Source organism: Leucopleurus acutus (assembly GCF_964270905.1).
Source record: "Leucopleurus acutus genome assembly, chromosome: 6".
In the NCBI taxonomy this organism is placed as follows: Eukaryota; Metazoa; Chordata; class Mammalia; order Artiodactyla; family Delphinidae; genus Leucopleurus; species Leucopleurus acutus.
In genome coordinates this window covers 101,957,564-101,974,569 of record NC_139149.1, presented here as the reverse complement: position 1 = coordinate 101,974,569, position 17,006 = coordinate 101,957,564, and the positions used below count along the sequence as shown (strand labels likewise).

The 17,006-nt window shown below is 39.7% G+C and overlaps 1 pseudogene across 1 annotated transcript; it reads left to right on the top strand.

Annotated features, from left to right (window-relative positions):
• Window positions 1-1,135: 1,135 nt before the first annotated feature.
• On the top strand, window positions 1,136-15,732 carry LOC309963311 (small ribosomal subunit protein uS9-like; annotated as a pseudogene). Its single transcript has 3 exons — window positions 1,136-1,190; window positions 8,331-8,416; window positions 15,305-15,732. The product of its transcript is annotated as a small ribosomal subunit protein uS9-like (transcript).
• Window positions 15,733-17,006: the final 1,274 nt, after the last annotated feature.

Sequence of the window (17,006 nt, the reverse complement as noted above, 5' to 3'; positions counted from 1 at the left end):
AGCACCATTTCTCTTTCCTCCACAGAGTTCTTTGTGGTTCACGTCACTGTTTTTGATAGGCCTGGGGCCTGCAGTTTGTCTCTGAGACAGAGACAAAGAAGAATAGCTTGCTGCTGACACAAACAAGAGAGCACAGCTCAATAATTCAACTGCCACCTCCCAACTGATCCTCCTTTTAAACTCAACCCTGAAGACTCCACAGATCCTGACTCTCTCCCACCTGGTCCCTGGTGGACATTCAAAGGACTAGGATGAAAGTTGTTCATAGGGGCAGTCAGGACAGTGATGAGTATCATGGCCCAGCAATTGTTGGCACCTTCTTTCTGCTTACCATTAAGGGTTCTTCCAATCCATCAAGGGTTCCTTTTGATCTTGGGCTCACAGACAAATCCCATGCCAGAGTAGTTAGTATCTCTAGATCTCAGTACTCTACAACACTTGGAGCAATGGGGTTGACTTGTGAGCTCATTCACTATTATTTGAGAGAAATCAAAGTTATACACAGATGTGAGTAAGAGAAGAAGAAAGAAACTTCCCCACAGTCTCTGCTTCCCAAACCACCTTAAGTCCAGGGAAAGAAAATGAGATGCCGGGTCCACCTGAAGATACCCGGGGGAACTCAGCCAATGAAACAGATGTTAGGATGATATCTATTAAAGGCAGGGTCTAAGCATATGAGTTAGGCTCTTTTATCTTCTATCGCACTCAGCTTACCAGTGAGTATAGCCATGTGTCTTTGTGTGTGATCAGAAAGGATGTTATTAAAAGGCTCATGTTTTGACAATTGCCATGACCATTCATGGAGCCCAGAGTCAGTGGGTACCCAGATAAACTTCCTCTCATGAGGAAGTATCAATCAGCCAAAATGAGAATATGGGCGGATCACAAGCAATGAACTCACCTGTTTACAAGTAGTATATAAATTAGTCTCTTTGTTGAAAGTGTTCATTAAGGGTATGTGAGAGTTATGAAGCTGGGGTTATAAAGTTGCTCCCTGTGAGACTTGGGGCTAATATTTAATTTTTCTGGACTTCATTCCATTATTCTTAAAATGATGAATTTCAAATTAGTGTCCCACCAAACACTGTTCTAGGAAATCGAGTGTTAATACAAGGAAAAGATGTGAGGGTTCACCATGTACAAAGCTTTTCATGTTCAATTGAGTGGGGAGAACATGGGATTCAAGACAGGTAAATGGGCTACTTTCCTTCAAAACATTTCAGTGTTTATTACGTGTCAGTTTGGAAGGTGAATATCCAAGAGAAGACACAGCTTTTTGGATCTCCCCAGATCCTTGACCAAGGTTGCCCCTGACTGTGGTAGATAAAGCCACATCTCCTGGTTCAAGCTGAGGGATGCTCTTGGGGATGATCTGCAAGATTTGTGACTGGGCTGACACTTCTTGATTCTGTGATCTTGGAGGCAACCCATATTCCTCCTTTATTTCTTCCTTGATAGAACTGTCCTAAAAAGCTTCAGTGGTGGGGAGGTCCTTTATATTCTGTGACACTGCACCCCTGGTCTCCCATGCCTTCCTAACTGTGTATTTAGATAAAACAAATTAACTCACAGTTACAAGCCAACATTGAATGTAGAATAAGTTGAAATATAAATTAACCTAATGGAATTAGGTTATGATTCATTCCAAAATAAAGTTTGTGTAAAATTTACATCAATGATTTAAAATGAAATCATTTACTTGAAAGGGAAAAAAAAGTTCTCTCAACCTATTATCAGATAGTCAGTTTCAAATGTTTCTGGGGGTCTAGCTTGTATCCTTTTTCTCTAAATAAATAATATAGTTGTGACAGCCATAAGGGGAACCTTTTTGGGGGGAAGATATTAAAATTAGAAACTTGTGTGCCTAGGGTGTTTGTATTAAGCTTGGTAATTGAATGTTAATACACCTTGAAAAAGTGTCAGTTCAGTATATAATGTGTCCTGCTAAAACGAATCATTATAGTATAGTATTTTAAATTTTGAAGAATTCTAGGATCAAAAGAATTCCAGGTGAAAAGATAGCCAACTAAGGTTCTAATGTCTTTGGCTTCTAAGAACCGTGCTAGAATTAAAAGGAAATAATAGATTCCCAATTTGGTTGTAACAAAAAATGATGTAAATGTACTTCGTCATTTTCAGGGGGCTCTCTGAAACTGCAAACTATTGGCTTTTTCTTCTCCTTTTCAAAACTATCAGTAAAATTTTCTCTTTTTAAAATGACTCATTCTGTTCACGTCTACTTTGGGGGAAAATTGGTAAATTATTTAATTTCAAAATAAGCCATATCCCAGCCTTCATAAGGGCGGTTCCTGGAATCAGTCTAATTTTGAGTCCTCGTTCCTGGCTAGAGCTTATTATTACTAGAAGAATACGTGCTGACAAGCAGAGACAAAAAGGTCATGGAGAAGGTCACTTTTAAACAGAAATATGATTTATATACTATAAAGCACTCTATTATTATCAGATATGAATGGAAGTGCAGGGAAAGAATATGGGACTTGAAAAGTCTCTTATTTCCGAAAGTTCAGACAGATTTTAAGGGGAAATTGTGCCATGAATCTCTATTTCACCAAGAATGAGGCTGCATGGTGAGCAGTGCAGACAATATTACAGACAGATCTATAAACCAAAGTAATTGTATTATATTTTAGGTTAAACTAGCTAAAATATGTGATTTTGTCTGGGTAGGGAGAAATAACATTTATGCACATAAAAGTGAATGTTTTCTTAAATTAGTAATTATTGGTTTTGAAATACAAAATCTGCTAAACATGGTGTTTTAGGCAGCTCAGAGCCACGGCCTTTGCAGTGGCCAGTGTTTTGTATGTTTTCGTATTGTTTTATTTTTTCCGTTTTTTGGGGGTGGGAAGGAGCTTTAGATGTATATACTAAATGCTAAAAAACAAAAGAAGGTTAATAAATTAAAATGACATCACAAACCACAAAACAGGTCCTGTTACTTTATTGAAGTTAAAGATGTCTTATTGGCACAGGGAAGAGGGTTTTCTTGCCTGGAGCAGTGTCCCAAGTTCTTCAGTTTATCCATCTGCAACCGGTTGACTGTTTCACATTGGTGATGAATTATTCCGTTTCCTCAGTCTAATCCTTTTCATTTATTTATATTTTATGGAGGAAACATAAAAGCCTTCTTAGAAAAATCCAACTGTTTTTGATAAACCTTGTCATGTGCAAATAATGGAGCCTTGTCAGGACCAAGCTTTTCTGGAAATTTATACCTTCTAATAATAATTAAAAGGGGAAAAAAAAAGAAAATCAGAAACAAATAAGAAGTATATTGAATTGGATTCAAAGCATGTTTGTGGCTTTGAATCAGTGGCAATAAAGCTTTTTCTATCAAAAAATGTTTAAACATGGCAGTGGAACTAAAATCCATGTTCAGCTTGAGTTTAGCATTTTTCAAATAGTGAAACCATGACTTCAATCTTGAAGCCTAAAGAAGAAAGAAAACATTTAGTTCTCAGCGAAGCATCAGATGAACAGTCTGGATCTGGAACAATGAGAAAGAACTGGGCAGTAGGATGGACTGTATCTTGATGAAGGACCTTAAGACAGGCTGTACAAATTTCTCAGCAAGAGGTTTCTAATTATTTCTGAAGAAGTAAAATTTATAGGAACAAAGACATATATTTTAGCTACGGATCATACATATCTGGGTTTTGATTTTCTAAGTATTTTTTCTGGGGTTTGACAAAGATATAAATATTTTTAAAAATTAATAACAATGATTAGTAATGTCTACAAATTGAATATTCTGAGAAAAAATGTCCAGTTGTGTGTTGATTTCTGTCTTTTACTTCCTTGTATATATATATATTTGTTAAATTTATTTTTGGCTGCATTGGGTCTTCGTTGCTGTGTGCAGCCTTTCTCTAATTGTGGCAAGCGGCTCCTACTCTTCACTGAGGTGCACAGGCCTCTCACTGCGGTGACTTCTCTTGTTGTGGAGCACGGGTTTAGGCGCGCGGGCTTCAGTAGGTGCAGTGCAGGGGCTTCAGTAGTTGTGGTGCACAGGTTTAGCTGCTCTGTGGCATGTGGGATCTTCCCGGGGGGCTTGAACCCATGTCCCCTAAATTGGCAGGTAAATTCTTAACCACTGCGCCACCAGGGAAGTCCCTTCCTTGTATATTTCTATTAAATCAGTCAAAACTCTTCAGCTAATTATAAAAGTTCTATTTAACAGATTTCATTTGCTTTGAAAATTTAAGGAAATATCCTATTCCTATCTTCCCCCAATAGTGTAGAGCTTCTGTTTATGGTAGAAGTTCTCAACACTGAATGTTTATTAGAATTTTCTAGGAACCTATAAAAGTGTTGATGCTTGGCTCACCTCAAACCAGCTGAAACCAAATCTTTGGGGACGTGGTCCTGGTCATTTGTGCTTTTAAAAGTTCTTCAGGTGATTCTAACACACAGTGAAGTTGAATCCTATTCGATTAAAATATTGTTGTGGGACCAATAGCCTTATGCTCATTTAAATGGCCAGAATTCTACCCACTTTCCACCACTGCAGGGAGTGGACAGAGGATAGGTGTTGGGAATTCACAGAATTCTTAGTTCAAATCCAGATTCTGCTATTTACTTAAAATATGATCTTAATCTTGCCTATAAAAGAGAGACTGAACAATTTTTAGAAGGCTGCAGAGAGAATTAACTAAGACAACTTGACTGCTGAGGGTACTAGAGAAGAGGCCAGACTGCATCCATTCTCTAAGTGAACTTGTCAGGAGAACACCTAGTCCATGCAGGTGATGAAAGATGTCACCTCCCTTCTTTGTTGAAATGGCCTTTGGGGGCAAATACAGCAGTAAAAGGAGGAAATACTCTGTGGCCAAAGGAAAACATTATTACTTAATTATTAGAAAAGAAATCATCTCTGGACACACCCTGTACATCATAAAAAATGAGAGAATCTTCAAGGCCACCCAGCCCTTCCATCAACTTGGAAGATGCTCCTGTACAGAAATCACAAGGACCGAGACAGCAAATTTGAGTCAGCTGCTCCCTCCTCACCCTGGATCTTCTTTCCTCCTTAAGGAAATGAAAGAGAGAGATTTAAAAAGAATTCCTGTATTTCTGTGTGAGGTTGGCCAAGAGACCTTCTGTATTCACCACTAACATTAGGACCATTTAGCTTCCTTGGGTCGTTGGTATGTTCTATATTGGGTTACCCATGTCAGACAATTTGCAGAGGGCTGCCATCTACAGCTATTCCACAAATGTTGCTTCCCTTCCATTCCCCACCACATCACTTTCCCCTTCACTGTCTCATTTTTGTGTATCAGTGTTTGGTATCCCTAGCTCTTAAAATCTTCTTGGCATTCTTTTTACAACTTGACCTAGCACACCTTCCATATGGTTGATTGCCCAATGCAGTTTCATTGATTGTATTAATTTGCTAGGGCTGCTATACAAAGTACTGTGGACTGAGTGGCTTAAATAACAGAAATTGATTTTCTCACAGTTCTGGAGGCCAGAAGTCTGAGACCACAGTGGCAGGAGGTTTGGTTCCTTCCAAGGTCTGTGAGGGAAGACATGTTCCAGACCTCTCTCCTTGGCTTATAGACGGCCATCTTCTTCCTTTGTCTCTTCACACCATCGTCCTACTATGAATGTCTGCGTCCGTACCTCTTCTTATTATAAGGACACCACTCAGGTTAGAATAGGGTCCACCTTAACAACCTCATACTAACTTAGTTACTTCTGTAAAAAGGCTGTCTCCAAATACAGTCACATTCTGAGGAAATGGGGGTTAGGACGTTCAACACATGAATTTTGAGTGGGGTGGCAGGGGGGACACACATAATTTAACCCATAACATTGACTAAATCATGGATGGAATGAATAAATGTTTGATGAATACAGAATGTATATAACTCCTTAAAAGGTCGGCCAAACTAGAGGCTTTTTAATATGCAAATAAATTTTTATAACCTTAAAAAACTTGTAAATTAAAACCTTTGTTTCAGAGGAAACATCTACTTTTGTGTTTAGAACTTCTAGAAGTATCTTTATGAGATAAGCATATTCAGTAACCCTGAATTTTACACACAGATTTCTTAAAATATAATTCTTATCTATTTTTTTTTCCTGGAATGATAAAGACAAGATTAAAGGACCAGACACAAATATTGTGGATTGTTTTCCTCTTTGCTTAAATACTTTCCAGCTAGGTCCTTTAGCAGTTATACACGTTTTGAGACAAAGATAACGCCTTTGACATTTTTAATCTCAGACATCTCCTCCCTAATCTCTTTTGGTGCAAGTGAGTTCACATTTAAACTAGCTTAAAAAATGGAGCACTGTAGGTCCCTGTCTTGGGGGGTAGACTGTGGGTGGCAAGCATCCAGAGGTGGCTAAGCTGGGAAAGGGTTAAATGACCTGAGGTCTGCATTCGTTTGGGGAGCATCACACAAACCAGGAAGGCAATGATTACAAGCCAGATCAGGAATGAAAATGTTAGACAACGCCATTAATTTCCAAAGTGCCCAAGGAAATCAGTGGATTATTCTGGTCTACGGCAAAGGCATGGAATCTAGCCGTGGATGCGTCCACCAGCTGTGGGTAGTGAGGCCAAATAGATGAAAATAATTATGCCACGGAAAATACCTTTTCTCTAGAATCAGAACTACCATTGAAGACAGGCTTCATAGAGTATGCCCTGATTTAATAGTGAATTTTTATGTGTGAATCATTGGGACTAATATGCACTTTGTAAGTAGCAAACATTTTTAAGTTTCATAGAGAAGATAAAAATTAGCAGAATTGGGCTTCCCTGGTGGCGCAGTGGTTGGGAGTCCGCCTGCCGATGCAGGGGACACCGGTTCGTGCCCCGGTCCGGGAGGATCCCACATGCCGCGGAGCGGCTGGGCCCGTGGGCCATGGCCACTGAGCCTGTGCGTCCGGAGCCTGTGCTCCGCAACGGGAGAGCCCGCAGCGGTGAGAGGCCCGCGTACCGCAAAAGAACAACAACAACAACAACAAAAATAGCAGAATTATGAAACTTCTAAAAGGTGTCTCTAACTGTATCTGGAATATTCACCAGGACGGACTGTGTAAAATTGTAACAGTATGTATATATGCCAGTTTTGTGTTATAAGCACATTTAGAGAAATGGTTTCTCTGTACCAGAAAATAATTAAATAAAATAATCTATTATCCATGTAACTCATTACCTTACCTTCTAATTTTTGCCTTATTTTCTAATTGTTTTCATATAATTATTATTGGACTGTGAAATTTATAGTAATGATACCTAATTGGAATTTTTAGTGACAAAGTAAAATTAGATATTGGCACCATCAAACCTGAATTTTACTAGAGATCCATCAAAATGATCTTTTAAAATGTTAGCTATAATCATTTCAAACTCAGTTTTTTTCTTTTTTTCTTTTTTTTTTTTTTGCGGTACACGGGCCTCTCACTTCTGTGGACTCTCCCATTGCGGAGCGCAGGCTCCGGACGCGCAGGCTCAGCGGCCATGGCTCATGGGCCTAGCCGCTCCGCGGTATGTGGGATCCTCCCGGACCGGGGCACGAACCCGTGTCCCCTGCATCGGCAGGTGGACTCTCAACCACTGCGCCACCAGGGAAGCCCCTCAAACTAATTTTAAATTAATTGTAGTTTTCATTTTAGCCATATGTATCGGTCTGGATATGGAGAAACAGTAGCTGATTAACAGTATTCCAAAAGTTATTACAAGTGAAGAACATGTTTTAAAATAATGACAATGTCTTGGATATAAATCATTCTGAAGTATCTGAGTTTAAGTTAGGTTTAGCAAGGCTTGTTGGAGGAAGGAGGAGGAGAAAAAATAAAATCAGCCACTGTTCCTAAAATTTATTTGAAAAGACAAATTTTTAAATTGTATTAAATCTTCTGAAATTTTGGAACTAAATTTTTTTCATCTATGACACAACACTTCACTAGAAACTGCCCTGCATGTCCCTCCATAACTCAAAAATGTATTCCATCATCCATTCTTCTGCCTTTAATCATAAAGCTGCATCCGTCCACCCATACTGGCACACATATACTTCCACATGTACCACTGTCTCCACCCACTCTTTAGTCTCTAAATGATTTTGAAATCAGGACACTTTCCCACTTCATTCACATTTGCTAAATTGTAATTCACATGAGTCAGTTGGAAAGCATATCTCAGTAATTTCCAATGAAAAAGGAGACCCTAGCAGGGAATAAAGGCACATGCTCTATACAAGAAGGGTTTAATAAATGTATGTTTTTACTATTCATTTGGGGAAAAATTCAAGAAGCATTCTGAGGTTTGGAGACATGTATTTGCCTTTCAGATATCTTAACACTTAAAAAAAGGCAGCTTTTAGACTTGGCCTTGAATAGCAAGCAAGTGCCTCCAGATGAGAGTATTTCCAACCAGGTAAAGTTCTCACCTGGCAATTTGAAAATTGGGGTTCTGAACAGCTAAATAATCAAGTAGATCTGCAAACCTCTCAATGAACCCTAGCCAACGCTTAGATGAGTTTTCAGCAAACCTGAGCTGAGTTTGGAGAAATTCAAATAAATTTTATGGTTGTAGATGGAAACCAGGCCCAACTCAGCAGTTTAAATGAACCTGAAACTCAAGGGCCATCTCAAGGGGTCTGAACCCAAGCAAACCAAAACAAAGTAATGATTCCCAGGGAACACTGGTAGCCCTCAGTGCATTGTCTTGGCAAAAGCTGAGCACAGATTTATTTTATATTATTCAAAAGTGGTAAGTGAGAAAATTAAGAAACGTTTCCTAAATGAATTGTCTGGAAGGTCTGTGTGATTCAGAGGCAAAATGAACAAACTTTCAGGCATTGCTCCCTTCACACAAAGTTTTCAGAAAATAACTGAGAACTTTTAACTACTATGATAACTATATAAAGACATTAACAATTAGACATAAGCCAGAATGCCTTTCCCTAAAGTGAATCATTCTGGCCATCTGGATTCAAACCTCACTTCAGGTGTTCTGGTTGACCACTGGGTTCCACATGATACTGGGTCAGTGCCTCGCATGCTTGGTGTAGCTGAACATCTTTATAATTTTGAGAGCACCTGGAATCCAGGCAACTAGAAAAAGAATTCTTTGACTTCTTCCTGAGGGCTTTCATAAATAACAATGTCAATAGTTCACAAGAGAGGCGTATATGTGTGTCTGTGTGTGTCTGTGTGTGTATCTGTCTTTCAGTCATGTCTTCTGGAGCATCAAGGAAATGTAGTTAGAAAAATAATTTTTATAATTGAACCAGCTTTTAATTTCCCAAGAAAGTCCATTAATTTTTCATCTGGTTGACTCCTGGTTTCAACAGTTATTAAAGATCAAAGTATCCCAAATTGTTTCTACAAGGGAGAGGAGAAAAATTATAGTGACTAGTATGTACTGGAAACTGGATATGCTCATTCGATATCTGTTTCTTAGAAATGTTGTAAGAATTGAATAAGAAAAACTCCAGTTCCCACTATATAGAGGGAACTTGATAACTGTTAACTCTCCTCATTATATTCATCATCATCATTATCATTGTCATCATCATTGCTCTTCTACCAGGGCTCATTGCCAGGAACACCCTTAACTGCCTTTGGCAAAAAAGAGACATAGGAAGAATGTCTATGCCTCTACCTCCTAGTTTTCATTCTTGTCCCCACTTCTAGAAGTGCTACTTGCAGTCCACCCACTGGGTGTTCATAAGTATTCTCATGTTCTTCTTACCAACTTTTCTATTAAAATTCTCCTGGATAGTCCCTGTCAATCTTCCCTTTAGAGAAAATGGCTACTTACCTTTGAATATTCTGTGAAACATGACACAAACAAGTTACTTAATATAATTATAACAAACGAAATTAGAATCTCTGAGTTTGGGACCCTATGATTACTTTTTCTTTTAACTTCTTTATTGGAGTATGATTACTTTTTAAAGCCTTTCCCCCATCTCCCCATCCTTGTGATTCTAAAATGTAGACAGAGTTGAAAACTACTGCTTCACATAAATTAACATAACTTTACCTATGCTACAGACATCCAGAGATTCCTAATAATTGACTATTCATACACTGACTAAAAGGTTGTTTTGTCACAGTATATTTTCCTGCAGTGGGTTTTCCAATAGAGACAGAAGGCTGATATTTAATAGGAATCACACATTTTTATGTCAAGTTCCTGTAGGCAACATTATTTGACAATCTGGTTTACTCTGAGATCTCTCAAGTTGTCACCCAAGCAAGGAATTCACTTTGGATTGCCAGTGGTCCATAGATCATGGTTTGTGAGCCATTCACCTAGGAGTTTCAGTTTTATTTTTACGCAAATAACCTGAACAGCAAATTCTTCTCTCATTACCCAAATTGCTTAAGGAGATATCTATAAGAAAATTTATTCAGTAAGCATTTATTTAATTTTCCAATAGTCGAGGCATTAATACCCAGTGTTAGAAATACAGGGGAACAGACTTTATTCTTTTTCTTATGATCTCAGTAGAGAAAAAAACTATAGACAGTCATGTTTACATATAGACATCCCAATCTTGTTCAAACCACAGTCTCTGACTTAGAAATCAGAAAAATAAGTTCTCCGGAAGAAAAATATATATTAATGAAGAGCATTTTGATGTTTTTCTCTCCCTGATCAACTTCCAAGACTCCAAGAAATATGGTCAGATCTATGGAGTTCAAATGGTAGCCAAAAATATAATCATCCTGTATCACTCCCTAAATCATTCTAGATCAAGTCAGTTCACAAAGTGCTACTTGCCCTCTTGTTTGTTTGTTTCTTTTTTAAGCTTGTTTTATGGAGTACTTGCCATGTGCCAAGCATTGCCCTCACCCTTTCATTCATTATCTCATTTAATTTTCCTGACAATTCTGTGAGTCAGGTATGATTATTCCTTGTCATTTACAGACAGGGAAACTGAAGCACAAAGAGGACTGATACCCTTGTAAGTGGCCCAGTTAGGATCTGAACCTCAGCATTCCTGCTCCAGGGTGTGTAATCTTAAGTGTTACCCTACAGCTTCTGTGCATGTTATTGTGTTAGCGGTTCTAGGTAGTTGTGAGGTAGAGAGAGTTGGTTAACATTGTTCAAGCCTGTATTTGACCAATTTACTTTATTGTGTTTGCTGTTGAGACAAACCTACTGAACCCCTGAAAGGTAGTGTCTCTTAAAACAGAGTGTGGGGATTACTGCTTTAATGTGTGACATTTGATTTTCTGTTCTTTCATGTCTTCATCCCTGCTGATCCCTCGTATATACTCTGGTGGTTTTAGACTGAAGATTCAAAAGCACAAGAGGACTCATGGCAATACACTTAGGGTTTCTGAGTTTTCAGGAAGCTGCCCTCAGGACCTGGCAGGGTCATGTGGTAACAGAATGAATTGCAAAATGTGTGTTCGCATCTCAAGTGGACAGTGGTCGGCTTGCTCCTGTTGGCTATCCCAGCCTAGGGTCTGTCTAACATCCATCCACCTTGATGCCTTCCTTTTATATCCCAGCTGCTTGTGTTAGTGCTTATGAGTGTAAAATAAAGTAGCTGAAGCATGATCAAAAGTGTAACCAAAACTGCTTCCAAGCCCCCATTCTGTAGAAATGCTGAATCAGTTGGACGCAGGAGCATTGTGCCCAGTCAGCAAGCAAAGTAGCCGAGGAATTTGCAGGGAGAACCATTCATAAGAGTGGTGACCTCATACACACTTATAAGCTGGATCAACTTGATTCCAGTCGGAACGCTACCAACGGATGAAATGCATCTCTGAAATCTACATCTGAAATGGTTCTCATGCATGCCTCCCTCTCCTCCTTGACCACAATCCTTATCACAGTAATAACCCTCATAATTGCTTGTCTATATGATTACAATAACTTCTTAATCAGTCTCCCATTTCTGGTGTCCTTCTGGTCTATTTATCCTCAACAGCTCTGCGAGTGGTTCTCATACTTTACTGTGCATAAAAACCATTGGAAGAATGTGTTGGAAAATGCAGATTTCTAGCCCATTTTTAGTCCCATTTATTGGGTCTAGAAGTGACCCAGTAATCTAAGTAATCTATATTTCTTTGATTAGTCATCCCCATGTAATTTTTGTGCAGGTTGCTTTCACTTTGAGAAATTGTTCCAGGCTGTTATCTAAAATACAGTAGTAACACAGCATGATTTTTCTCCACAAAGAAATGTCTCTCTTTCTGTAATAGAAAAAAGGTATGGACTTGGAATGAATGCGAGAAGGGACTTTGAGACTCAAAAGACAAAATAAGAAGGTCAAAGGGAATTTGTGGGTCTAGTGTAGATACCAGAACTTGTTCTGATACAACTTTCCTGGGAGATCTGGGGAAGTGACTGTGTAAACAAATAAAAATAATTGGATTTGAAAGATCAGGGTAACGGTGGTGTAGAGCTCCCTGTCTACATGAGGTCACCATAACTTGGACAGAAACCTCCACTTTCTTTCCACTTAAAAAAAAAAAACATTTTAGATCAAGCAATGTGATCCTTGCAGCAGTGAGCAGGGAAAACATCAGATTTAAAGAAGCCACTTATGGGACTTCCTTGGTGGTGCAGTGGTTAAGAATCCGCCTGCCAGTGCATGGGACACGAGTTCGAGCCCTGGTCCAGGAAGATCCCACATGCTGCGGAGCAACTATGTTAGTGTGCCACAACTACTGAGCCTGCGCTCTACAGCCCACGAGCCACAACTACTGAGCCCATGCCCCTAGAGCCAGTGCTCCGCAAGAAGAGAAACCACCACAATGAGAAGCCCGCGCACTGCAACGAAGAGTAGAGAGCTGCAAGCAGCAACGAAGACCCAACGCAGCCAAAAATAAATAAATAAATTTATTTATTTAAAAAAACAATAAAGAAGCCACTTCTCTAAATGAGAAAGCCACTTTTCAACAACGTCAGTGACAGAAGCAGAAGCAGCAGAAAACAGATCTCATTTCCCCGCCCCCCCTTGGCCTGTAGTCCATTGTTTAGGATCATGATTATTCTCTTTGGAATTAGTTATATAATTCTTAGACTAGTCTTAGACTATTGGTGGAAGTAGGGTGGAGGTCTAGAGAAAAAGATTGGAGTCCCTGCTTATCTGAGAAATGGAGGCTTAAGTAAATAAACTTCAATATTAAAAAGAGACATAGCATTATTCATACTCCAAGAAATAAAGCAAACCACGCCCCTGATCACGCCATTTCCCTACTTAAAAACAGTCAGTGTGTCTCCATTGCCTAGTCTACATGGTTCTGATGCCACAATATGACATGAAAGCTTCTTCACAACTCTGTCAACAAATAGTTCCAGCTTCATCTGCCTCGCTCTTAAGTTCATGCAGTTTGGTCATATTATTTTCTGGCTTTTAACTTGCTGAGTGTTTTCAGATTTCCATGTTTCTTTTCTCTTGTTCTTCCCTTTGCCTGTAAATTACAACTATTCACTCTTTAAAACAATATTAAGGGCTTCCCTGGTGGCGCAGTGGTTGGGAGTCCGCCTGCCGATGCAGGGGTTGCGGGTTCGTGCCCCGGTCCGGGGAGATCCCACATGCCGCGGAGGGGCTGGGCCCGTGAGCCATGGCCGCTGAGCCTGCGCGTCCGGAGCCTGTGCTCCGCAACGGGAGAGGACACAGCAGTGAGAGGCCCGTGTACCGCACACACAAAAAAAATATTAAATGGAACTTGGATAAATAACCAAATGACTATATTTTCAATTGAGAAAACAGATTCAGAAAAAATGAAAATTTTCTCCTGAAGTCAAAAAGTTAATCAGTGCTGGAGATGTGGTTAGAAGTCTAGTTCCCGGATCCTAATCCCCTGCTTCATATGCTGGTGGCATCTTCATTCAGAATCTCATTGATGCCAATCTGATCCAGGTTTTCATAACAATTGTTTACCTGAATGTCAGGTGACCTGCCCCAATTCATGTCTCACCTGATGCACTGTGTGTGTGTTGCCACTGTAACTTAGAGACACCTATTCACTACAGCTCCTACCACCTCCCCTAGACTTTGGACAACCCTAGCTCTAACTGTGATAAAATGCCAGTTAGAATAGTTAGAACCGGTCAGTTCCCTGATCACTCTATTGATAAGCTACCTATACCAAAAAGAGAGCAACCATTTACATTATTCCATATTTAGGACTGTTGTAATCCTTAGTTACTGGCCTTACTTTGGGACCTGAGAGATCCTGAAGATGCTCTGTTGCTGTGGAGGATGAGAAAAGAGCCTATTTCAGGGCCAAAGGGCACAGAAGAGATGGAAGGGAGTGGACATAAGATGAACTTCACCCAAGGTCCACTCTGTTTCCTGAGCTACAGTTTCCATTTTAGAAAAGAAATCTGGTGAAATAAATTTTGTAAGGGGGGAAGAAATATAACTTCAGCTTGAAGGTTGCCTGGAGAGAAAGGAATCTGATTTTAGAATTTAGAATATGAGCATTTTAGCTTGTTGCATTGTCACTTTATTTATGCTCATGCTTAACTCAACTGTAGCTTCTGGGTATTTCTTATGTCATTAAAAACCAATGGTGCAGCCAGGAGAATAGAAAGTAAGATGTTGCTTTGTTTACTTTTGTTGCCATTCAACATTTCTTCTCACAGTCCACAGGAGACCTCTGGCTATATTCACAATTATAGTGACAGAAGTTTAAATAAATGCAGCGGGAGCCCACTGGTTCGTAGTGTAATAAATCTGAATGCACGAATGGAAAGTCTCTTGGAAGATTCTTTTTCATAGATGTGAAAATAAACCACTGATATTTTATTTTTCTTTAGTTTTGTGGTGGGAACAAAGTTAGGGAGAGAAAACTACAGGCAAAGATGCAAAGATTCTTTCACTAGAACTTCAGCTAAGTTCCTGTCACTTTTGATCCATCCAGTTAGAATTTGGAAAACACAGATTCTTAAATACAGCAAAATACTAGATCTTCTCTGATAAAACCCATTGGAAGTTAGAGCTATAAGGAGAGCCTTGTTGACTGAGACTAACTTGTTGATTTTGTAAGTGAGTCACCTGACCTAGGTGTCTTTCTCAAGGTCACACAACTAGTTTGTGGCATCTGTAGGTCTGGAAACCAGGTCTCCTCACTTGTTGCCCAGTGATTGTTACACCATGCTTCCTGGCTTCCCCTCAACCTCAACAGTTGAATTCTTTCCTGGAGTCTGGGACACATAAGGCAAAGTTGGAGAGCAAGTGAAGGATAGAAAATATGCAAGCAAAAGATGTGTACATGTAACACTTTTCTGGTTACAGCACTATGAGGTGAGGAGTTCTTGTCTACACCAGCAGCCCTGTGATCCAAGGGCCCTCTGCAGTTGGTGCAGATCTTCAGATGCAAGCAAGAAGATGGCCATAGCCATGGCACACTGCAAATGGAGCAATGGCCTCATCAGGGTGAACGGCACCCCTGGAGATGATCAAGCCATGCACACTGCAATATAAGCTACTGAAGGCTGTTCTGCTTCTGGGCAAGGAGTGATTTTCTGAGGTGGACATCCGAGTCTCAGTGAAGGGTGGTGGTCACATGGCCCAGATTTACACAATCTACCAGTCCCTCACCAAAGCCCTGGTGGCCTATTACCAGAAATACATGGATGAGGCTTCCAAGGTGGAGATCAAAGACATCCTCACCCTGTATGACTAGATCCTGCTGGCAGCTGATCCTCATTACTGTGAATCCAAAATGTTTGTAGGTCCTGGTGCCTGTGCTCACTACCAGAAATCCTACTGATGAACCCATCATGAGGATCAAGGATCACCTTTATAATAAACAGTGGTTGTAGGATTTGAAGTTTAAAACAAAAAAATAGTACAAGGAGCTAGCATTGTTTCTGCAGTAAGGTAGATGTCTTGGATGGTCTATTCAAGGGAGTTCACCTAGTCCAACTTAATGAAACCTACATCCTTTATGTACTGAGGAAACACTGGCTACACATACTGAAGCAGTATTTCTGGATTATACATGCCAGTTTGAGCAGATGTGGCATGGGCAAGAACCCCGGCTGAATTTTCTCTGGTGGCTCCGGTAGAGCTGTTGATGACCCATCTTACTTTCTCAGATGCAATGAGGCACAACACAAAGAGACATGTACCTGTGGAATCTTCAGAGATTATGCTATATCCGGGACAACTTGCTTTGGTCTCACAAATTGGTTCTGCAAGAATATATACAGTCCCTCCATTTAGACAAACTGAGGACTGGCGTGTTGAAGTCAGGATCAGGAGCCAGTACTGGGTACTGAGGCAAAGTTCACTGGTCTCTGGGCTTTAACGAGAAGGGTTGAAGGAGATGGGTAGACCTGGAGACTAAAGGGAAGTTACTGAGTTAAAAAAACAAGACCATAAATTGTCAACTTGAAGCAAGGCTGAATGGGAACATACAGATTCAGAAGCAATGAGATGGAAATCTAATGAGAGAGAAAGCTTCAAGTTCAAGTTAAAACCTACAAGGATGAAAGGACAGCTGCAGCACCTTTGTATCTAGCTCCTCCCATCTTAGGTTTGTGTGGAGAGGTACCTCGTCCACACTATCATACTGACACGACTGTTAAGAGATTCTCTCTGCTTCAGCTCTGATGGAATCAAATTTGTATTCACTCCCACTCCCCTCACTAAACTTTGTGGATTTCTCTCTTCGTGGTTATTTTAGCCTATTGGTCAAGTGATGTGTTTGGAACCAAAGGGTTTCCATTATTATTCATGACTTTACAAGAATTGCTATAAAAAGACAGTTGACTCAGCATTCTTAGCTTTATCAAATGAATTCACATGAAGCTAGATTATTTTTCTCTTCTTTATGATCTACTTTTCTCCTCTTAAAGGATTTTTGAGTTAATTTAAATGTCCTATTTAAAAAATTTTTATAGACCCATTCAATGACATAGTTCTCCTTTCTACCTTCCCAAGAAACATCATGAATTCATAGTTTAAAACCTTACCCATAATGAGATCATGTCATTTTTAAGGTCATGGCTTCCATAAACAAATTATCAATCTGATTTTCGT